This window comes from Phyllobates terribilis, unplaced genomic scaffold (genome assembly GCF_046119375.1).
Source record: "Phyllobates terribilis strain yellow unplaced genomic scaffold, ASM4611937v1 Scaffold_2__4_contigs__length_985480577, whole genome shotgun sequence".
NCBI classification, from domain to species: domain Eukaryota; kingdom Metazoa; phylum Chordata; class Amphibia; order Anura; family Dendrobatidae; genus Phyllobates; species Phyllobates terribilis.
In genome coordinates, this window is record NW_027362762.1 from 204,452,311 (window position 1) to 204,467,599 (window position 15,289).

The following is a 15,289-nucleotide window of genomic DNA, read 5'->3' on the forward strand; positions in this document are numbered from 1 at the left end:
ATGGCAGGAAGTGCTGTTTGAGAAAATCCACATACATTATGGAGTTCATCTTTAGCGCCTTCAGGGATCCTAAAGGGGCCGACAATCTCTCTCCCCATGATTCCAGCCCAAAACATTACTCCACCTCCTCCTTGTTGGCGCTGTAGCCGTGTTTGCGTGGGGTGTCCATCAACCAGCCATCCTCCACTCCATCCATCTGGACCATCGAGCGCTGCACGGCACTCATCCGTGAACAAAACAGTTTTGAAATCAGTCTTCATGTAATGTTTGGCCCACTGGAGCCGTTTCTGCTTGTGTGAAGTGGATAGAGGAGGTCGACAGGATGGCGCATGCACAGCTGCAAACCTCTGAAGGACCCTGCATCTTGTTGTTCGGGGGACGTTGGAGGCACAAGCAGCTTCAAAAACTTGTCTGCTGCTATGACAAGGCTTTTTTGCCGCTGCTCTTTCAACCTGACGTAATTGCCTGTAGGAAAGAGTCCTCAATTTGCCCTTATCAGCACGCACACGTGTGTACTGTGAATCAGCTACATACTTCTTGATTGCCAAGACACTTCATCCTGATCATCGCACAATGTTGATTGTAGTCATGCCTTGACCTAAACACTCCACAATTTGTTGCTTCTCAGCAGCCGACACATCCTTTTTCTTTCCCATTTTGGCAGAAAATGTAGGCTGCTTAATAATGTGAGAGAGCCTTCTTAAGTAGTCTTGCCTTTCATTGGACACACCTGCCAAACTAATTAGCACAGGTGTCTGCAATTGCTTACAGTGATATAAAGAGCCCTGACACACATCACCATCAATGAGTTTAACTGACAAACAAACAAATTCTTCCCTTATCACTCCTAAACACTTTTTGTATAATAATTTGGAACGCAGTGTACATGTGCTTTTCCACAAAACACCAGTGGTTCACGTAGTGAATCTTACAGTTCTAACTTGCCAACCGTGGTCTGTATGGAGTTGTTCAATAAAGGGCCCAAAATTAAGATAACATAGATGGGAGAGGTCTCTATGAATAGGAATTCCTAAGTATTTGATACCCTGTGAGGGCCAGGCAAAGGGAAAGTTGGACTGGATGGAATCCTATATGGATTTGGGGAGGGAGACATTGAGGGCCTCAGACTTCGCTGCATTGATTTTAAAATTTTACCATGTAACAAAGTGATCTATTTCAGCCATAACAGCATGGATGGATATATGTGATTGAGTGATATATACTAGGACATCATCAGCAAATAGAGAGCACTTGTACTCGGTGCCTCCCACCTCAATCCACCTAATATTGGGGTTATGGCGAATTGATGAGAGCAGGTGCTCCGTCACTAGGATGTATAAGAGAGGGGACAGAGGACATCACTGCCTTGTCCCATTGGTGATTGTGAAAGGTGATGAAAATGTTCTGACGCACCCCCTGGGCCTTGGGACACCCGGAGCCGGACCCTTTTTGGTGGATGCTGGTGGTTGTAGTCTTCGTGGCGGCGACCCAGTTCCGTGGCTCAGGGCGGTCAAACCAGTGGCGGAACTATTTATGTGGTTTTCATGTTTAAATGTCCGACTACGCCACCCGTGGATTGCGGTCAGAGTGAACCGCCGCTACAGGGCAGACCACTGAGGCTGGTGTTGTGGGTGCAGCAGAGCGTAGCATAACTCCCCACGGGAGGAGTATAGCCTCAGGGCAGTGTATGCGGAGGATGGGGGTGATGGTGCAGGGCAGCAGCAGTAACGACACGGAGTCAGTGATGCAGTTCAGGGCCTTTACTCACAGTTCTTATTATCCAGACCACGTCTGCAGGTAACGGCTGCCCACGTCGTACTGTGCTCACCAGGTGAGGGGCTCAGACAACTCCCAGATAACTTTGGAGCACTTCACAGGACCCCCTTTGTGTGTCCTTTGTCTGGCCTTTCTTACCAACACTTCTGTCCGGCTGCCTCGGGCCTCCTCTTGGTAAACTTGGCGCCAGTTTCCCTGACCCTATGTGGTGCCTTCCTAGCGGGTGTAGCGAGGGGCTGCGCCACATAAAATGTCAGAGCCTCCGGTTTCTAGCTGAGGGTCATTTCCTGCCTCCACTAGTTCGGGGACCGGTCTCCCCCTTTGGCCTGACCCCTCCACGCAGGTGGATTCGGGCGTGCGGTGGCGACTCGCCCGTCCGCACCCCTGGGATCCCTTCATTCCTCGTTCCTGGAGCCTTCTCCGCTCCTCTTCCTTCCTTCTCCCTCTTCCAGGCCTGGGCCTCTGTTACTAGGCCCGCCTCCGGAGCAGAGCTCATGCAGAGCCCCTGCTCCCTGCCACTTCTGCTCAGACTTCTCTGCACTGAACTAAGATGGTGCCCACCTTTTATACTCCCTTCTCAATGCACCCAGGAACTGCTTCCTCCCTGCTCCTGCACTACAGGGTTCCCCTTCCTCAGTGTTCCCTCCCCCCACTCCAGCCAGGGACAGGGACTGTCGTGCCCATCTCAGGGGCATATTGGTCGCCCTGCCCCACGGCAATGTGGTGTAATGCATGCAGGTGTCGGGTCCTGATCCACACTCCATCCTTACCTGAGAGTGAGATATCACACCTCTGGGTGAGGTGCAATACGTCTGTAGCAACCGAGCCCTCAGGGTGCTACAGTTCCATTTATCTTCAGCCTAGGTGACGTATTGCGATACAGGGCCGTGATTTTGGCTATAAAAGTGTCCCCTAGACCCCTACCCCAGGCTTTTTAAGAGAATCATATATGGCGTGCCAGGAGACTCTATGGAATGCTTTCTCAGCATCCAACGAGAGTATCTAATTACAAATTTTTAACTGCATCTAGCCCAGGAAATACTTTGTGCCTAGTAGCAGTGTCTGCTAGTGAGTGGATTATCCCGGCTGTTAAGCAAGCTGCACCACCTGTAGTTTAGACACTTAATTTTTTCAAAGGAAATGCTTCGGGACCATGGGATACTTAGTGAAGAGCATCAGGAGGCACCCCAAGGCATAGGGGCTGGGACTGGCAGTAGGATGCCTTGCGGTGGACAGCCGAGCTCGATCCTTATAAAAGCTTTTTAACTGCAGCAGCTTTAGTGGACGCTACTGGAGCTGGAATTACCGCGGCTGCTGGCATGAGACTTGCCCTCCAATAGATCCTTGTAAATGGATTTAAAGTGTATTCATTCAAATTAGAGAGACAATTTAAATTAAAAAGCTTAGAGCTGCCTCCACCACAGGGGGGCTCGCTCGACCCACCAGCGGACAGGCACCAGTATTGGGAGAGGGGGGCTGGCCGTCAGGGTTCACCGCGGCTCTGGCACAAACCCGGCGACACGGAGGTGGCACGGGCAGGAGCGGACTGGCCGTGTCGGCTTCTCACTTTTTGGATTTTAGAAGGGCATGACATGCCTATATCTGTGTCTCCCCCTCCTTTTACTCCTCCACCTCTTTTATTTTCGCATGACTATATGTACTTGTTACTTTTCCATGTGTTAGTTATGTCTTCTGAGCAGTTTGTCAGCTTTTGGACACCTTTGAAGGTGTTTTCTATGTGTTTCTATGTGTTTTTGTTTGCCTGCCACTGGTTTTAACGGTGTTCGAAGGTGTTCGATGAACAGTTCGACGAACAGTTCGGCGAACACACGGGTGTTCGACGAACCGAACCGAACTCGAACACTACGGGGGTGGCTCAACACTACCAACCACGACAAGGTAGACTCTTTTGGCAGGGCCCTACACTACTCTAACCTATTTAACATATCTCTTTTTAGCTATATTTTAATTTATTTTTCTTTAAGGAAATGTGTCACATACATTTTTTAAACTAATTGAAACCAGATTGTGATCATTTTTTTTATAATCTGTATTTCTGATTGCAGATTATTGTATTCTGTTTCCTGTACATTTATGGAAGCTGCTCTCTTTCATGTTTTGAGATATTGACATTGGGCATATGCATGTATATATATCACAAGACATTAAGTGCCTTTTAATAATCTCACAAACGCATTGGTTAACAATAACCAGAGAGTAGTGAATGCCCTTAACATAAAAGCTTCGTAACACATTCCCACTATATATTTTGGTAACTAAATCTATTTTTCATAAGAGTCATTTAGTTAAATCCTTTGGTCAATTATGTAAACTGCAAAATTATCAGCTAACTACAGTGTTGTTATGCACCTGGTGTGCGGTGGCCCTAATCTGTTGCCCCTGGGGCCCGGTGAGCAGAAGCAAAAAGGGGATGGGCCTGGACTGCCAGCGTATCAGAACTCCCCCGCTTTGCTTGTGCTCACTGGGCCCCATATACTAGTAAGGGCAATAATGCCTTGATGGCGGCTCTGTTCCTGCCTATCGTGAAATGACACTTGTTGACAGCCCATACTAAATGAAGTATGCAGCTAGTCTGCATAGATCATGGGATGACAGACATCCATTGCTGGCTACCTTATAGTTGCCATTTCATGTAAGCATTCATTCAATCTTTATGAAAGCATACATACAGATATATTAATTATTGTCTATCTAATAGGATGATGACAGCTGTCCAGATATGCACTAACTAAGTTCCTGCCTATCGTGAAATGACCTCCGTTGACAGCCCATAGTTCATGAAGTATGCAGCTAGTCTGCATAGATCATGGGATGACGACAACTGTCCAGCCCTGCATCCCACCACAAGAACCACCCTGGAGAATGAAATAATTCTCAGTTCTCAAACTGTTGGGGTGCAGCTGTGGGACCCTACTTTCAAAGATGATGTCCTCCACCCAAGTCTCAAAAGGCTGAAAGGGTCTTCAGGAGAAGTGGGTAGTCGAGCTAGTCTAGGCTATCAGAGGGTCACCTCTGTAGCTGTACTGTCATCCTTCCTATGGTTCCAATCAGGGGCAGACGTGTTATTTGTGCAACTTGTGTGACTGCACACGGACCAAGAGGTAAGGGGGCCCATTCTACCTCCAAAGCTAAGGAATTGTGCATTATGATGATCTATTGGGCTGCAAAGGGCTCATATATTGTACTTGCACAGGGGCACTCTTCTGTCTGTGTCCACCAGTGGCTCCAATGTAAAACTAATTTCCTGCAATGAGAAACACATCACATTAATAATTTACAGGCAATCAAGATCAATACAATCAATCCTCTCACTACCACTATGGGCTTTAGCAAAGTTGAGAGTATATTGTTTAACCAAACTCAGATAGACCCCATACCTCCTTGGATATATCTCTAGCTTTTTGTTGCAGCTCCTTTATCTTATCCATGTTTCTCTCAATTGAATCATGTGCATCTTCAATCTATGAGCAGCATTCCTCACCCATAACAGCACAAGTTCCACCTTCAATTGCTAACAGGTAGTCAAGAGCCATTCTGTTCTTTAGGGCAACCTTCCACATTCGGTGACATCACAAGCTAATGGGGCCAAAACCAAGAGCCAAAACATTCGGTGACATCACAAGTAGAAGCTAATGGGGGCGAAACCAAGAACCAAAACACTCGGTGACATCACAAGTAGAAGCTAATGGGGGCGAAACCAAGAACCAAAGCATTCGGTGACATCACAAGTAGTAGCATATGGGGGCGGAACCAACAACCATAACATTCCGTGACAACACAAGTAGTAGCTTATGGGGGCAGAACCAACAACCATAACATTCCGTGACATCATATGAAGCATGAAAAACAGAGCAAATAGGTATAGGAGGTCCTAAACAAGTAAACAAAAGCAAGAAATAAATCCTAAAAAATATTCTTTTATTATTATTATAATACTCGTTAAAATTTGGAAAATTTAACAACTAGTATAAACTTACAAAAACCTGAAGATATATCAAGCAGGATGACGGGTATTAAATTCTAAAGTCCCTCATAGAACCATGTGTTCACCCCTACCTATCGCGGAGGTTGGCACCCTAAACTATAAGCGATATGGTGCCCCCGCTCACTGTAGACTAACCCTATTGGTCCCTATATGACCCTATTCTTCAATTGAGCACCAACCAAATATCAAAAGACACCTTAAACACTAAAATATCCCAATAGTGCTACTACACCAGGTATGCCCATATATATGTAGGATAATACAATAAAAGATGCCTAACAAAGATATCAAACAGGGTGAGGGAGTATTAAATATATTTTCTCTCTAAAGTCCCTACTAGGACACCATTTTCACCCCTACTTAACGAGGAGGATGGCGTCCCCCGCTCTCTGTAGACTGACCCTATGACTGACCCTATTAGTCCCTATATAACCCTATTCTAAGATTGTGAACCAACCAAATATCAAAAACATCTTAAGCATTGAAATACCCCAGTAATGCTGTAATTCCAAATATACACATATGTGTATGCAGATTATAAAACCATGAACAACATCTAAATATACTCCAGATACAATAATCCTAATGCATGCCCAATTTTTAAGTAAAAAACCTAGAGAATTAGACTCAATCCCTCTAATAAACTATGGTCATAACAGCTCTTCATAGGATACAATATCCCCAAAATATCACTTGATGTGCAATGACATTCATAGAAAATATCTACTTATCGGAATACTGCATATGAACCAAGTCCCGATACGTTTCCCCCTTCTCTATTTTAGGGGTTCATCAGGGGATAGTGGTAAGATGCAATGGTGCCTGCAGTAGAGGACCAAATAAAACGCTAGGGATATTGTATCCTATGAAGAGCTGTTATGACCATCGTTTAATAGAGGGATTGAGTCATTCCATGACCTTACAAGTGTTGGCTGTTACTGTCGGCTTCCATTGAAGTGCATTGCCCAATATACTGGAGATCAAACAATATGAATCCAACCAATGTGGGGAATATTTGAATAATTTCACTCTATATGGAGCTAATATGTACAGTTGTGCTCAAAAGTTTACATACCCCGGCAGAAGTTTCTTGGTCTTGTTTCAGAGAATATGAATGATAACCAAAAAAATTTCTCCACTCATGGTTATTGGTTGGGTGAAGACATTTATTGTCAAACTACTGTGTTTTCACTTTTTAAATCTTAATGACAACCAAAAACATCCAAATAACCCTGATCAAAAGTTCAAATACCCCAGTTCTTAACACCGTGCATTGACCCGTCTAACATCAATGACAGCTTGAATTCTTTTGTGGTAGTTGTGGATGAGGTTCTCTATTTTCTCAGATGGTAAAGCTGCCCCATTCTTCTTGGTAAAAAGCCTCCAGATCCTGTAAATTCCTGGGCTGTCTAGCATGAACTGCGCGCTTGAGATCTCCCCAGAGTGGCTCAATGATGTGAGGTCAGGAGACTGAGATGGCCACTCCAGAACCTTCACTTTGTTCTGCTGTAGCCAATGACAGGTCGACTTGGCCTTGTGTTTTGGATCGCTGTCATATTGGAACGTCCAACTGCATCCCATGCGCAGCTTCCGGGCTGATGACTGCAAATTCGCCTCCATTTGCTGAAAATGTGTTGTATTCATATTTCCTTCAGCTTTTACCAAGTTTCCTGTGCCTTTGTAGCTCACACATCCCCAAAACATCTGCGATACACCTCCGTGTTTTACAGAAGGAATGGTATTCCTTTCATCATAGGCCTTGTTGACCTCTCTCCAAATGTAACGTTTATGGTTGTGTCTCATCACTCCAAATTACCTTGTTCCAGAAGTTTTGAGGCTTGTCTCCGTTCTGTTTGGCGTATTTGTAGGCGAGATAATTTGTGGCATTTGCGCAGTAAATACTGGCGACTTGACCATGCAGCCCATTTTTCTGCATAGAGCCATTGACAATTCTTTTGCTTACCCCATGACTCACAATCCAGAAATGTCAGTGGCTGGATGAAAGATGCAAGAGTCTGTATGGATCCCAGAAACTCACTCAGCTTTTATGCACACACACTGATTACAGGCAAACAGGTCACAGGTGAGAATGTTACATTTAGTAGCCATTTCAACCCATTTGTGTCAAATTCTGTGCATGTTATCAGGCCAAAATCCCAGGGTATGTGAACTTTTGATCAGGGTCATTTGTTTTTGGTTGTCATTAAGATTTAAAAAGAGAAAACACAGTAGTTTGACAATAAATGGCTTCACCCAACCAATAACCATGAGTGGAAAAAAAGTTTTTTGTTATTATTCATATTCTCTGAAACAAGGCCAAGAAAGCGAAAATTCTGCTGGGGTATGTAAACTTTTGAGCACAACTGTATATACATTGGTGTGGTACAAGGATTTCCCAATATTGGTTGGATTTATAATTTTGATCTGGACTATATATTACTATATGGCTCAATAACACCTGACAATTACATAATTATCTCCAGATTACATGTGTTCTCTTTACAGGATATAACTTTAATCTCCCAGATTTGGATGATTCTAAAGCAATACATGGCCCAAAAATCGAGAAGTCATCATGTTCCAGTTATGGCTGAGGGGATTTTCTCAATTAGAACTATTCTATGGATCTGATGAGCAAGAAAGTCAGAAAATAATAAAATGTGATGGATAATCGGTAAATCATTGTCATTTCTGTACTTGGAGATAAATCCTGTCACAGCCTATATATCCCTTTACTATTGGAAGAAGTGCTGTAAAACATGGGCATCACCTAATCTGAGGAGTTCACTATTTGTTTTGGGCTTGCTTGTATTATATAGAATAAAGACTCCTTAATGAATAAAAAATAAATGAGAAATAGATGATAGAAGAGAATGAAGGACACAACAAGGTGTGACATAGAGCCGACTTACCTCTCTCCACGATCTGCAAGCCTCAAATGGAATGTTGGCTCTGCAGCTCCTACTATAATGTGTGTGATGTCATAATGATGTCATATTGCAAGGGGGTGGAGCCAGAAACCGCAACATTCCGTGACATCATCAGCAGGAGCAGCAGCTGTTATTTAAATGGATCAGACCAGGCCATGAAATCAATTCATTACCATATAGATTAAATAGACTCTAATATACACCTTGGCCTCTGAAACCTTTTACAAAATGCCACAATGTCACTATTGCCATACAATGTAATTCCGGAGTAGTTTCTACTAATTTGAATAGTGATAAATCCACAATAATAACCCATATATCCCAGTAATACAGCAGATTAGATTATATGGATGGTTGGATGGGGAGGTGGATATACTACTGTAGATTAAATGGCCAGTAAATAGGAGAGGACACTATAGACAATGTTACTATATACCAGGGATGGGCAATTAATTTTCCCGAGGGGCTACATCGTTGTGGGGGGCTGAACCAATAGGCGGAAACAAATTCTTCACAATATTAATATTAACATATGAATTACAATTATTATTTTATATTAATAATAATTGTATCACTTAACATTAAGCAGTTTGTTGTACTGTCATCTATTACATAGGTACTGTTGTCAGGGATGCCACCAGGAATTAGTGCCGCTCTGCACAGTAACAGGATCCCCATCCTCACTGAAACCAGAATCCTCAAAAATAAAATACATAACAGCAGTAATAATATCCCTTAATTAGCCCCTACAATAATAATGTCCCACATCCTGGCCCCATGTCTCCATCCTGCCCCCATGTCTCCATTTGTCTCCATCCTGCCCCTATTGTCTCCATCCTGCCCCCATTGTCTCCATCTGTCTCCATTCTGCCCCCAATGTCTCCATTCTGCCCCATGTCTCCAACTTGCCTCCAATGTCTTCATCCAGCCCCCATGCCTTTCCATCAAGCCCCCATGTCTCTCCATCCAGACCCCATGTCTCTCCGTTGATCCCTTATCTCTCTGTTGTGCCCCCATGCCTCTCTGTTGTGTCCCCATGTCTCTCCATTACAAAAAACATGTTTTAAAAGAAAAAAGTTTCTCCATACCTTGCCACGATCCAGCAGCGCCTGGCTTACCAATCATCCGAGGCACGGTCGCCGGCATGAAGGGGGGAGGCACAGGGTCGGTAACAACACACTGTAGGCCAGAACTGAGTTCTCTTCTGCCTGTGTCCCCTCTTCTATTAAGGAATGAGAGTGGGGTGTATTGTGTGATGGAGGATTTTCTTTACTTACTGTTACATTGTCCATGGGATTGGAACCGACTTCAAATAAGATAGGAGATCGTAGATCTGGATTAACAAACTCACTTTTACTGTGCAATTCTTCTACACACGGCTGCAGCATACAGATTAACACATGGTCTTTTGTTAGTGAAGTACTCTTGGTTATGTGCCTTTCCAGTGTTCGTCCCCATCCTGTCCTGAGACCCACGATCTTCCACTTCTTCTGCGACCCAGCTGAGATTCTCCCCATGAGGGATACAGAGGCCTGCTTCTCAGTACCTCTTGTAGGCTTTTAGCCCAGGACTGTGCTGGCATCCAGATCAAGCATTAAACGTGTCCTCTGTTCAGAAAACTTGCGCTGATAAAACACTTTCTCCACCGCTGTATCTGCTTGCTGGAACCTGTCTTCCTGTCTGTACAGCCTTCCTTCTGCACTCCACTCTCTTGTATAGGACCTGCACCGGTCCTGTTCTATAAGGGTTGTGGACCCAAAACTAGGGTGGCCAGCTAACTAACTGCCTGAAAATAACATATAGCATAACACATTTAACCCACTTGTTGCCATGGTGTCTTCATCAGCCCGCCACTCTTTTTCACAAGAACAATATATTGACCCTAGGGATAAATCACACAACTTATAACTACACAGCACACACATTCAACATATTATTTTAACTCTGTCAACCCACTTTTTGCCATGGTGTCTTCATCAGCCCGCCACCCTCCTACGGGCGCATGATAGTGACGTCATATGCCAATGACATGCATGCTGATGTCAGCTGCTGGCCTGTGATTGGCTGGCCGCTGTTAACTATTGCCATGCGGGAAGCTTCGATAGATTTCAAGCGAACTGAAACGGCAGTTACCCTGCTGATGCCCGGGGAGAAAATGAATGGGGGCCCCCACTGGGCCCCTCTGCCTGCCAGGCCCCATACGCCAGTAAGGGCAGTAATGCCCTGTTGGCGGCCCTGGAAATGTTATGATGGTCACACAATGGTTAAGAATAATTTATCATGCTACGTGGTGGGAACCAGGATATATACAGGTGCATCTAACTAAATTAGAATATCATCAAAAAGTTAATTTATTTCAGTTCTTCAATACAAAAAGTGAAACTCATATATTATATAGAGTCATTACAAACAGAGTGATCTATTTCAAGTGTTTATTTCTGTTAATAATTGTGGAGACTACTGAAACAGACTAAGGACCTTTTTAAATCCTTAGGAAGGCTTTGCAGGTGTTTGTTAATTATTTTAAATTACTGAGATAATGACTTTTGTGTTTTCATTGGCTGTAAGCCATAATCATCAACATTAACAGAAATAAACACTTGAAATAGATCACTGTTTGTAATGACTCTATATAAGTTTCACTTTTTGTATTGAAGAACTGAAATAAATTAACTTTTTGATGATATTCTAATTTATTGAGAAGCACCTGTATATGTTAATCTTTTCACTTATTCATTTATCAAATTTTTCCTGTTTTTTTAACCCTTTCTTTATTTTTTCTGTGTTTTCATTTTTTTCTTTCTCCTCCTTCTTCCCCCCTTTCTTTCTTTGGCTCCATTGTCCTTTTCTTTCCCCATGTCTCTATGTACTCCACTTTATATTCCATGTGACCATACACCTATCATTTTATTTCTTTTGTCACACCACATCTCTTAATATGTTTGTTTTTTCCTTTGTTTTCTTTTGTCTTCAATTATACTCTTTTTTTTTTTTTTCTTTTTCTCGTTTTTTTCTTTTCTCTTTTACTTATGTATGACTCCCCCTTTTTATGTCTTGTTTCATCATGGTATTACATTTGATTTGTTTTCATTATTCTCTCCTTTTTTTGTTTTTCTTTATTTTTTTATTTTTCAATAAATCATGTGTGGTACACAGAGATCACTGTGAGTCTGCAGAACGGTGACATTACTAAGAAGAGGGGAAGAACAGCGCTGGACACGGGAGAGAGCAGCGCTAGGTAGGGCCGTATTTGGAGTATCTGCTGCCCTAGGCACTGTCAGTCGTCGCCCCCCCCGTCACGTCCCCCCCCACGTCGTGCCCCCCTCGCATCCAATATCTCCCCCCCCCCCCGTCTCGGCCGTTTCCCCAAGTTTCATGTAGCTTCCCCCCCCCCCATTCCATGTAGCACATATAAAAGATTGGGGGGGGGGAGTGGCCCACACAGACCACAGGACTGCAGCATTGCATATGGGGGTGGGGAGGGATGGGAGAGGCCCACACAGACCACAGGGCTGCAGCATTGCATATGGGGGTGGGGGGATGGGAGCGGCCCACACAGACCACAGGGCTGCAGCATTGCATATGGGGGTGGGGGGGATGGGAGTGGCCCACACAGACCACAGGGCTGCAGCATTGTATATGGAGGTTGGCGGGGGATGGGAGTGGCCCACACAGACCACAGGGCTGCAGCATTATATATGGAGGTGGGGGGGAAGGGAGCGGCCCACACAGACCACAGGGCTGCAGCATTGTATATGGGGGGGGGTGGGAGCGGCCCACACAGACCACAGGGCTGCAGCACTGTATATGGGGGTGGGGGGGGATGGGAGCGGCCCACACAGAACTGGGCTGCAGCAGGCACTGCAGCATTGCATATGGCCCATATGCAATGCTGCAGCGCCTGATGCAGCCCATGTCTGGGATTCAGACCCCACTGTGTCCCTCCCTGCTGCAGCCTGCCATCATGTCTGACCAGTGACAACAGTCACAGACTAGTCAGATTCCTCAGAGTCTGAGACTAGTCAGAGACTCAGGCAGTCTGGGCTCTGTCAGGCTGGCACTGCTGCTCGCTGCTGTACTGTCTGTGCACAGCACAGAACACAGTACCGGCGGCAGCTGCTGACTGCGCCTAAACTATGATCCCACCGCCCGCCTCGCCGCCTGCCATCATCAATTATGCTGCAGAGCAGACTGTCTGCAGAAGCAGCAGCTCCTCAGCCAGCATCATGCACCGGCACCACGGCCCGGGTGGCAGTGCCGGCGCAATGGCTCATCACAACAGGACACAATTACCGGTGCTGCCTGCTGAGATGAGCCGCCGCCAGCGATGTGCTGCCCGGGCCTCCGCGGGAACTTCAAGTGCACGGGCTCCTCCTCTTCTTTCCAGATAGCAGCAGAGCAGACTAGAGAGGTGAGGTGGGTGGGCGTGACCGGAGGGCGAGAGGGCGCGATTTTTTTTAGGCTGTGTGCCCACTATGCATTTTTTAAGCAATTCCACTGCAGAAACGCTTAAACGTTTGGTAGAAGGTCTACCATGTTCCCCAATGATAATCCGCATGTGCTGTGCACATGCTGCAGAAATTTCCACTGCGGATTATCATTGTGGAAAAATCCACAGCACTACCAATTATTTTGCGGAAGCTCGGCGTTTTCGCCGCCATTGACTTGCATTGGAACGCATGTAATCCGCATCACTGCCTCTGTACATGCAGAATCCATGCGTTTCAATGTGCGGATGGTACCCGGGTTTGGAGAAGAGGAGACTCTCCTCCAGACCCGGGTACCATAGTACCTGTAAGAAAAAAGAATAAAATAAAAAATAAATATCATAATTACCTTCTGATGGCCCCCGGTGTCTTTATCCGATGCGTCCTGGCTTGCAGGCAGCTCACGAAGGTCTGAAAAGGATCTGCAGCGACGTCATTTAGTCATGTGACGGGTCACGCGACCACTGACGTTGGCAGGCCATCAGAAGGTAATTATATATTTATTTTTTATTTTTTACCATTCTTTTACGGTCACACTATATAAATCCATGCCGGTTGCATAGATTTATATAGTGTGACCAGGTTGTCAAGCACTTTCCAAGTGATGCTAAAATCGCTTGTCAACCCACATGCGGAATTGCAAGTGAAGAACGCTTCACATCTGCATTTCCATGGCATGAAAAACGCATGTAAAATCCGCATGCGTTTTGTTCTGCCAGGGAGATGCAGAAACGCTCAAAAAAATTCCGAAGCATTTCTGCATCGTGGGCACATAGCCTTACATTGATTGTATGACTCAATATTGAGCACACGTAGCCATCTATACACGGCGGGAGGCCGCACGGCGCCACCTAAACACGGCGAGAGGCCGCACGGCGGCATCTATACACAGCGGGAGGCCACACGGCGCCATCTACACACAGCAGGAGGCCACATGTAGCCATTTATACACAGCAGGAAGCCGCACGGCGCCATCTACACACAGCAGGGGGCCACATGTAGCCATCTATACACAGCAGGAGGCCGTACAGCGCCATCTATACACAGCAGGAGGCCGCACAGCGCCATCTATACACAGCAGGAGGCCGCACAGCGCCATCTATACACAGCAGGAGGCCGCATGGCGCCCCCTCAGAGACAGCGGGAGGTTGCACGCAGTCACGTACACACAAACATATACAGACATATACATACATGCATACACACATTTGAAACACAAAAATACATAAAACAGACATCACACAATGATATCTGCCTGCACACACACACACACACACTCAATCACACATACACACACACTCAATCACACATACACACACACACTCTCAAACACACAGACTCACCATCCCCCGGCTCGGCTCCAGTACTCTCCGGAGCAGCACGGCAGGCAGGGCACGCACTGCGTGACGTCACAGCTAGGAGACACGGCCGCGCACAGGGCCGTGTCTCCTAGCAGTGACGCAGCCGGGCCAGCACACAGGGAAGTTAACTGCTGCAGTGCTGGCCTGTCCTGAGAAGAAGCAGCGGCCGTGCGCCGCTGCTGGGGGAGCGGTCCGGGGGCCCCCCTCCACTGTCTGCCAGTATGTGCCGCAGCGCCGCACATATAATGAGGGCAATCTGGCCATAGACACCTCGGATTGCCCTCATTACAATCCGCCTATGGGCGCAATGACCGGGGGGGCGGAGCCACCCGGCCGGCTCGGGGCACGAACCAAAAAAAAAAAACTACAAGAAAATAAACACACGCTCAGGCGCCTCCCTCCCCGAATTCCGGCACCCTAGGCACGTGGATACAAGTGCCTAAGGGCAAATACGGCCCTGTCTGTAGATAGTAATCAAGACCCTAATCTTTGGAAGGGGATGGCCCAACATATTTCTGAAGGTGCCCAAATGGTTATTGGGCAACAATTTACCAGTGATGTTCCTCAAAATGCAAGGAGAGGAAGGTTGCAAAAAAGTGCAGCGTGTATTACAAAAGAGGAATGCGAAGGGACATCAATTGGCAATCCCACACATGCGCCTAAAAAACTAGCCTGTGCATAAGAGACTGTTTCAAAATGCACTCAGCCATGGATTGCTAAATGTATTTC